This window comes from Vombatus ursinus, unplaced genomic scaffold (genome assembly GCF_900497805.2).
Source record: "Vombatus ursinus unplaced genomic scaffold, bare-nosed wombat genome assembly UNPS02003292.1, whole genome shotgun sequence".
NCBI lineage: Eukaryota > Metazoa > Chordata > Mammalia > Diprotodontia > Vombatidae > Vombatus > Vombatus ursinus.
The window spans coordinates 19435456-19445404 of NW_020943070.1; positions in this window are offsets into that span (position 1 = coordinate 19435456).

The window sequence follows — 9949 nt, forward strand, 5'->3', positions numbered from 1 at the left end:
GTCATAGCGGGAAGAGCAACCCGGAAGCGACCAGAGCCTGCTGGGAGTTGTAGTTTACATCTGTGGCTCACGTGGTTTCTGACTTACCTGGGCTGCTCTCTGAGTTTGCTGGTAAGCTTGGGCCCCCAAGTTATTGAAGTTCGCAATTTACCCTCCACGCGACTGTGATGTAATAATCATCTGTTCCCCAAGTTATTGATGTCTTATTTTCAAGTGGCAACGTTGTTTGTCAATTTTACTCAGATATGGCTAAAGTATTTTTATATTTACTACTTTAGCCAAGTATAAGATTATTTTAGAAATCCTTTAACGTGTGGCAGTGTTTGTAGGACAACTGTCCTCCATGCCTGTAAGCGTTTAATAAATGCTTGTTGACTGACTGACCAAATCCCTCCTTGCTTTTGCCACTTAGAAACCCTAGTTCTTCAAAGCACATTTACTACGTGAAGATTTCCTGATCCCAGCAGCTGCTCAGTAATTCCTCTCCCTCCTCCCTAATCATCTCGTTATCCCCAATTATAGTTGTTTATTATTTTAACATTAATAATTATTATATTTATCTTAACTCCGAATATGCTATTATTTTATTAATGTTATTAACAATTATATTTATTTTACCGTATCCAATTATATTGTGTTGTTATATGAATATTAATAATTATATTTATTTAATCTTGGCATACCCAATTATGTTTATTTTGGAAATACTTACGTTGAGAATATAGAAACATAGATCAAGAGGTGGCAGGTACCTATGAAGTTGATGGGGTGCTCTGGCCCCAGACCTAAGATCATGTCTCTGGAAGCCTCCCAATTTCTCAGTAGGTCCCTATCCTGTGAGAAAATTTTCGATTGTTGCAGAACACATTTTCTTATCAGAACAGTAAGAGTGGTGCCTGGCCCAAGGATTTTTGTCCCTGGCTGGCCCAAGAATTCTTTCTCCTGGAAGATCTCCAAGGTCCATGCCTCTGACAATTCCCTCAATGTCTGGTGTACTCCCTATACTTTCCCATCCGTTGCTCCCAAAGACATCTGGACCCTTAGATTACCTAATTAGTCTCCCTGGCATTCATTTCCCATGCCCCTTATTCATATAAATCCTAGCACAATCGTCATTCTCTCCTATAGTTCCCATAAGGACCCTTACCTGCTTTTGCTAAAGCATTGCAATAAACTTTTTGCCACTTGACGAAGAAAAGACTTGAGTGTGTGAATTCATTCCAGGCACCTCTGCCTTGTCATTCTCTGGACCCAGCACTCCAAAAATTCATCAATCTAGGCCAACCCCCTCATTTTACTGATGAAGACTCTCAGACTGAGAAAGGTTAAAAGACTTCCCTAATCTGTTGTCTTCATCCTTGCCGCCCCCCTCCCCCCGCCCCAGTGCAAGTAGCCAGATGACACAGTGGATACATAGATGGCAGTACCTGGAGTCAGGAAGATATGAGTTCAAATCCTGCCAAAGACACCCCTCCTTGGGTCCCTAAGCAAGTCATTTAACTTCTCCCAGCCTCAGTTTCCTCATCTGTAAAATAAGGATAATAACCTATCATAGGTTTATTGTGAGAATCAAAAGAGTTAAACAGGTAAAGAGCTTTGCAAACTTTAAAGTGCTATATAAATGTGAGTAATTATTATTGTTAAACAGTCTTTGCCTTAATAACAATACCTAGTATTTATTTAGCTGATCTTTCTGTTGTCAGTATCTTTCTGTTGGGCATTGCTCTGTTAATTTCTTCAGGGCCACCCAAGCTATTTCAACCTCAACTTGCTAGGGTATAGCTAGCACCTCTGTGAACAAGCTGCTAGCTCTTTAGTCATAGCTACTATGCATAGCTAAGAAAAGTCTAACAAAGTGCCTCTATCCTAAGATTAGAGTAATCTTTCAGGAAGGGTTTTGTCCTTTTCCCAACTTTACAGGCAGTTTTCCCCTTCCATGTCACACCCCTTTAGGTGGACGGTCTGGTATCGCTTCCTTTGTCCTGCTGTCATAAATATGCAAACCTCTGTAAAGACTGTGAACTCTTTGCTTTGGCTTTGGGCTCCATATGCATATTCATTTCCCTGGTAATAAATCTGGTTTTCACATAAGTTTAATGAAGTTGGGATTGCCTGTTGACAACACCAAACATCATTTTGATCTTCATTTAGTTCCAACAAAAATAGATCTAACTTACAAAATCTAATACTCAATTTTCCTTAGTTTTTTGTCATCATTATTTTATTGATTAGTGGCTAAACTACTGTCATATGACAGTTTACAAGTATTTTTGATATATAAAGGGGATCCCTGTACTTAAAAAGGTTGACAACAAATGACAGATAATTGGAGAAAGATATTTAAGGCCATTGAACTGATTCACGTGTGACAAGGAGTCACTTGAAGGTAATTGAACATTCTCAGAAGATAAAATATTCCTTACCTTTTAAAATCACATAAAAACCAAAAAGGACTGTTTTCCCTACCATCTCTAGGTCAATTGATGTGGTCATAAAATTAATCACAAATGAAGAGGTATTAACATATTAATAACATACTAACAACACCTTTTCCTCTCATTCATGAAGTATGAACACTATGTTTGAGTCAGAGAGGAGCAAGACCTTAACATGAACAATGATTGGAGATGACCTTAGGTGACTGGTAAAAGTAAGTTCAGCAGTCCAGTCGATCCAGGTTGGAATCCAGCAATGGAAAAAGTACCAATTCTATGAGAGGCTTAGATTAAAGATGGTGGAACTATTGACCCAATAGGAGATATCCTACACGGGAAATTAAAGAGTCCTATCAAGAGACTGTCATTTCAAGAGTCATTTCAATTTGAGTCATAGTTGAGAACAGAAACATATAACTGTCTAGACAGATACAAAATCATTCACTTGGGGCCAGCATTCAAGCAACTTCAAAAAAACCAAGCTCCGGCAGCAAAGAAAAGAGCTGGCTATGGTCTCAAGATAAATCTAGCCCTGGCAGTAGAGAATCAAGGTAAGCAAAAGACCAGATCCTGAGATCGCAGCTGAACAACAGCCTAGTAGAGATGCTGAGCCCAGGGGTAGCTTTATGAGGACTCCAAAGGAGAAAAAGGCCTGACATTATTTGAGGAGTAAGTAGCCTTGACCACATAAGTTCCCTACCTGTGTTTCTCACCAACATTATGCTTTTAAGTTTGTTCCTAATTTTCTCATTAATACTGTGGGTATGTGCCCCAGGTTTCTGGGGAAGGGATGTTTTATAGTTTCAGCTCTTACCATGACACTTAGATAAATGAGGGAAAAGACCTCAAACAGATCAATGAGTTAGGGGAATGTCTACCCCAAGCATGTGAAACTTCTCCCAGCAGAATGGACAGATAATTTGTTCCAAACTCCATGAAGGCAACTGAAACAGGCACTGTGGAGCATTTATACCTTGGTCGGACATTGGTGATGCCAAGGTCATCCACTACATCCCGGGTGATTTCTAGTTGTCTTGACTTTTGTCTTGCAACTGGACTTCAATGACCCTGGGAGAGTGAGGTTGACAACTTTTCGAAACTCTGCCTCACTTAAATCCAATTCACTCACAAGTCAACACATCACCCATCACATCACGATGTCATTGGTCCTTTTGAAAAACAAAGGACAAACAGACAAACAACAAAAACAAGTAAATGCCTATTCTTTGATCTAATTGTATCTACCACCTGATTGCTAATGGAAAGCCCACACATGGGGGCCTGTGAGCTACAGTTTTAGGATTATCTGTAAAATACTCCTAGGAGTAGCAGCCACTGTCTAGGGATGGAACCTGTGAGTATGAGTGAAAATTAAGGGAGTAACCCAAAGGGCATGCTGCTCATATATGCCATCCAGAAGATCCTGGTGCTTCTTGAAATTCACAGTATTTATTAAAAATTGCTAATAATTTATTTAAACTAATAATGAAATTAATATGTTTTCACTAATGTTGTATTCTAAGGCCTCATAGTGTTGTGGAGTGCAAACTCTACCAATTCCAACCGAAGTAAAAAGTAAAGCTTCCAGAATGGGGCTGGTGATGGACCATGTCTGCTGATCAAAAACCAGTCAAGCTTGTTTCATAGAGACTCATAACCAAATTGACGATAGGCTATTGGCTTTATTATTACTATCTGAATTCCCTTTTTATATTATAAACTTAACAAGCATCAACAAACATCATCCCAGGAACAGAAAAAGAGGGTTAAATATGAACCCATAAACTTTATTAGGTATGGTTAATTTTAAAATCCCTATTAAATGTAACATAATCACCACAAAAAAGCCCTGCTTTCCTGTATTCCCTTCTCTACTTCGTCCTACTCTTTTCTGTGCATTTTTAATTCATTAGTGTTTCCTTGTTGTTCTTTTCTTTTTTTTTTGATATCTCTATCAGTCCCTACGAAATACTTCCCCCAAACAATTCTCAACCCCATTTCCCCCAGTAGGAACATTCCCTTGAAACAAATAAACATAGTCAAGCAAAACAAATGCACTGATTGAGTGTGTCTGAAAGTTCTTGTTTCATTCAACACCTCTAGTCCATCTCCTCTCTACCAAGAGATGGGGAAGATGATTCATCAATCATCATGTCTTCTGGAGAAATGGCAGTCCTGGGGCAGCTAGGTGGTACAGTGGATAGAGCACCGGCCAAGTTCAAATATGACCTCAGATACTTACTAGCTGTGTGACCCTGGGCAAGTCAATTAACCCCAATTGCCTCCCCCCAAAACCAAACAAATAAAGGAGTTTATATACATATACATACATATATATGTGTGTGTGTGTGTGTGTGTGTGTGTGTGTGTGTGTGTGTGTGTGTAAAAAGAAAGAAGTGGCAGATCAGAGTTCTGAAATCTTTCAGAGTGCTTTTACTTTACATTATTGTAGGGATGATAACTTTTTCAGCCACAAAACCTTTCAAAAACTATCTCCTATGGCATAGAGGAACTGCCATAATAGAAGAAGTATCAATGCTAAAGGGATCCAAAGATCTTTGAAAGAGTAAAGTACAGGAAGGAAAATGATAATCACACCTTATATTGAGATATTCCTTTATATTCTTTTAAGCAGCTTCACTTCTCTTTATCTCATTTGATTCTTAACATACTAAGGAAGCAGGTGGGACAGAGATTAGTATTTCCATTTTACAAATGAAGAAGCTGAGGCTGCTCCAGGTGCACAGAAATGACAGAACATGATGAGAAAATCATTGCATTTGGTATCAGCTGTCCTGATTTAGAACCTCCTATTTTCAAGGACTGCCTTTGTGATCTTGGGCAAGACACTTAATCCCTATGGACCTCAGTTTTCTTGTCAGTAAAACAAAGGAATTGCACTAGATGATCTCCAAATTTGTTCCAGCTCTAATGGAAGATCAAGATGGTTAAGGGACAGAACCAAGAATAGAAATCAGCTCTGTCTCCTCTCTATCGTGCCAAGCCTCAAGCAATGATTTTCAGTGACAACAGCTTCTACTAACATATGGAGAGGACAGAATAAGGACATGGGCATGAGCTTCCTTTTGAAAGCTTCATTAACACTTTAGACTGGAGTGTGGAAGTAAGACAGATAAATTCCATCCATGCTGTGTTTACCAGGCAGGTGTTTTCAGAGTTGAGAAGGCCGTCAAGTCTCCTTCCCTTGCTATCAGACATACAAAATGTGAAGTTTACCCTGCAGGTCATGGAGCAAATTCCATTTACCTTCTAGGTTATTCCAATCATATTTTTCCATGTCACTGAAATCTAATTTCATACCCAGATAATATTCTAGAGTAACAGTAGCCAAAAGTATATTTTTGAAGTATGGAAATTTAAGTCTTGTCACCGAATAATTGTTTCATCAAGTTCTTTCACATACCACACATCTTGAAGAAAATGAGTAGCCTCTGAAAGGGTCAATCATCCCACTAAAGAGGACTAAACACTCTATCATGTGTGCTTGTGGGGCAGTACAGATGATCCAAAAATATCTCACTTTTTGTTCTGGAGAGATAAGGACAACACGCATGGAACATTTAGCCGGCTGCTGCCGTGATCCTCTCTCTGCTGTCCGTGGCTAGCACCGTGTTTGTCAGCAGTAGGCACTAAATAAATGCTTGTTGAATTGAATTAAGTTGTGTGAATCAAATCAAGTCACAGCTAGTCATTATGTGGTAGTGACCATGAGTTGTCAAAAGCTATGTCAATGGAATACATGCTCTGGAAGCTCCTATGAAGCTGGGTTTTATGTGTTTTCTGAAGATGGTTCTAACTAAATTCAGAAAGACTCATCATGTTGGCTACAGAATGATGGAATTTTTTGGCCATGGCAACTCTCAAAGACCATCTACTCAAGTTGTAGAAGGATTTTGATCTGTACCTTTGGAGGGAGAAGAGCCAATAGCGGAGAACATTGGTGCCTGGGACAAGCTCAGTGAAGATAGGTACCCAGAAGCCAGCATGCACTGCCATGGTCATTGACCCCAGCATCTCACATAGTGTATTCCATTGTGTGTGGGCAAACTGCCAGGTTCAGATCCAGTCATGTTGTTGGGGGGAATGGGGAGATGGGCCCTGAGAGAATGGAGTGATGGTAGCTGGGCCCCTCAGGGACTGGTCCTCCTCCTTCCTCCTATATAGAGAAGAATGCTTCCTCCTTGCAGAATATCTACATCTGGGGATGTGTATTTCTCCTTGGCTCAGTCTAAGATCCTCCCCTGGCCCCATGTCATCTGATGACCTCAATAGTGAGGATGCCTGATTGCTGAATATCAGAGTTCTGGGGGAAGCTGTTTGACTACCTCACTGGGAAGGAGTAATAGTACTAAAGAAACCTTACAGATCCTTGAGGGATTGACAAAATATCTGGTGATGGTGCATTTTTGTACTAACTTTTGAATAATGAACTTTTTATAATTTTGACTGTATACATGTTTATACTTTTAATAATGAACTTAAAAAAATGAAATAATGAAGGGATATCATGACAACCAAACTTAAGAGGAGTTAGAAATCCGGCTAGATTTTCATTGTTTAATGTCAGAAAAGACCTGGGTAGCTTAAAGAAATCTGTGTCTCAGAAGTTTGCTGCCCCTCTGCCCATTTGAGCTGCAGATAAATTAGCCTCCCAGCTCAGTTCATCAGCTAAACACCATCTCTGCAAGGAGTGGCTGTCAATCCTGGAGCTAAGCAAAGAGTAATTCAGATGGTGGAAATGCAAAGCAGTCTAGTGAAACCTCCAAGATTCAAAACTAAGAAGAAATCCTCCTGGTTCCGCACTCTATCCTGGAGTGAAACATCATTACAAATTGGAGTGATGTAATGCAATAGCCTAAAGAAAACCATCCTCATTTTCCCCTTCATCTCATACCTGATGTGTTTTGTTTTAAAAGACCTGTCATGTGCAGCTATCATGAAATTAAAAGCTGAATGAAGAAAAGAAAGCAGACGTGATGATAAAAAGGAATTATTTAAATAGAAGATATGGGTGTTCATGTCAGCAAGTCTCTAGAAGAGATCTTGCTGTGGATAATTGAGATTTCACCATATATGCAATATACGATCTCTGCCCATCAGACATCTTAACCTACTCGTTTTCATTTAAAGCCCCAAGTGGTTTGCATCAACCTAGCTAAAGCTTGATTTTTTTTTTAAATCTACATTCTCTCATCTAGAATACAAACTCAAGTTCTGAAAACAAACTCATCATTCAGATGGCATCCAATCTCTTTTATGATCTCTTGAAACTGTCCTAATGAAAGCGATCCTGATGTTGGCAGCCAATTTTCAGGCAGCTCAATTTGAAGAAGGTAATTGGACAATTGGATACTTTATGGTATTTACTTATGTAAGAGGTGATTACTTTTCAGTAGCGGGGCAGTGCTGCATTTAGAATAATTAAGGAATTTTATACTTCATTTCAGTCTTTAAACTGTATCTGTTTCCTTTCCATTCAACCTCTCTGCAAAGCAATTTGCAGCGCCCCACAAGTTATTTAATTTTATTGCAAGAGCCAACAAATGATTCACAATTTGAATTACTTGTCTCAGGTATCGAGATTAATTGATGCTCTGGTTTTATTTGTTAGGTAACTGATTCTTCAGTCAAATTCTGTGATTGAGAACTCAGTGAGGGACTGAAGCTAAAGGGCAATCTGTCAGTGAATCAGGCCTCATCTATGAAAAGTCTAAGTGATCATATCCATGAGAAAGTATTGGAATTCTTTTCCAAAAGAAAACCTTTGCTGGCTTTATCAACGACTTAAAAGAAAGAAGAAGAGAAAGGAAGGAGTCTGTAGCTTGTTTATACATGTCAGTTTGGAACAACTGTAATTATACAATCTCATTTTCACCCTTTTTCTAATTTGCATTTATTTTTACCTTTGTTTTAGCCAATAGATGATCTGAGTGCCAATGGTTTACTTAGAAGTGAAAGGCAGTTCCATAACAAATTAAAATATAGTCGGTTTCAGTTTTTCTCATGCTATTCAGCATTCACTATGTTCCAGTGCCTTCTGACTGCCTTCTTAAAGAAAATATTCATGATGAACAGGTGTGGGGCTTCTGAACAGGTCAATGGAAAGACATTAGTGGATTGAGGTAGGTCATAGCTATTACAAGTGGTGGCATTTGATAAGTACCATAAAAAGATCATTGACAGTTGACATTAACAAAAATAGATATTGGTAAAAAAGATGCAAAATTATCCCAGCGTTGATAAGTAAGCTTTTACCTGACATTGCAAGGCTGCTCAGGCATCCATACTACTTCTGTGCTATGTCCTCCCTTATTATCCCACTTTCCCACCATTTCCTGTCCACTGGAAACTTGGACTCAGTCCCTGAGTCTCCTGGCTCTGAGTCTGATAGGTGAGCTTTTACCTTATAATGCAGGGGACCAGGCCTCTACATTACTCCCCAGCTGTCATCTCACCACGCCCCAGTTGAGGTATCCTCCCATACTCTTCCTCCTTAACCCTTTCCAGCTCTTGTCTCAATGTTGTATTCCCCAGTTAGAATGTAAGGTCCTTGAGGGCAAGGGCTAGCTTCCTTACTTGTATTTGTAGCCCCGTTGCTTAGCTCAATGCCTGGTACATAGTAAAAGTTTAACAGATTTATCTGTCTGTCTATCTATCTATCTATCTATCTATCTATCTGTTATAATAGATCTATCTAAACACCTCTCTCCCTCCTTATTAGGTACTGGTTAAAATAGAAAAGTAGATGAGTAGAACAGAAAAATAAATAAGGCCCAGCAATAAGTGCATATATCAATTCACTGTTTGATAAACAGATAACATGAACTACTTAGGGAAGGACCCTCTTTTCAACCAGAAATACTGAAAAAAATGGATCACAATTTGATAGGAACTAGGTTTAGATCAGCATCTTATACCATATGCCACAATAAACTTTAAATGAACTTATGAACTACAGATAAAAGATCACAACATAAACATTAGGGGAAACTAGGAGGGATTTTTGACAGCAATGGCTATGGATAGAATTCTTGACTAAACGAGAGTCAGGTGATCGTAACAGCTAAGATGGACAGTTTCCTTACTGTGGAAAAGGAAGTGGTTCTGTACCCCTGCACCACTCCCAACCCTCTATGGGTCCAACAGTGGCTCTTCAGTGTTAGACTTTGTGACAAGGAATGGTTCAGTTCTGAGGGCAGTGGTGAAGGGGTGTTGTTAAGGGACAATGACTATTGTATAAAAGAAGGCAAAATTAAAACTGATTCAGTTATAGGGAAAGTGAGGGGTGTGGACAACCTGATTGCTACACTGATGCATTTTTTTAAAAACAAGACAGAAGACCTCCAGTTATTTGGTTGGATACTCTATGTAGGATTTAGGGTATGGACAAGGAGGACACAGGTGAGGACATGGTGAGGGTATGATATGCACCAAAAAAATACTAATGAGACCTTGGAACCATTAAAACAGAAAAATTGAAGTGGAAAAAAGAA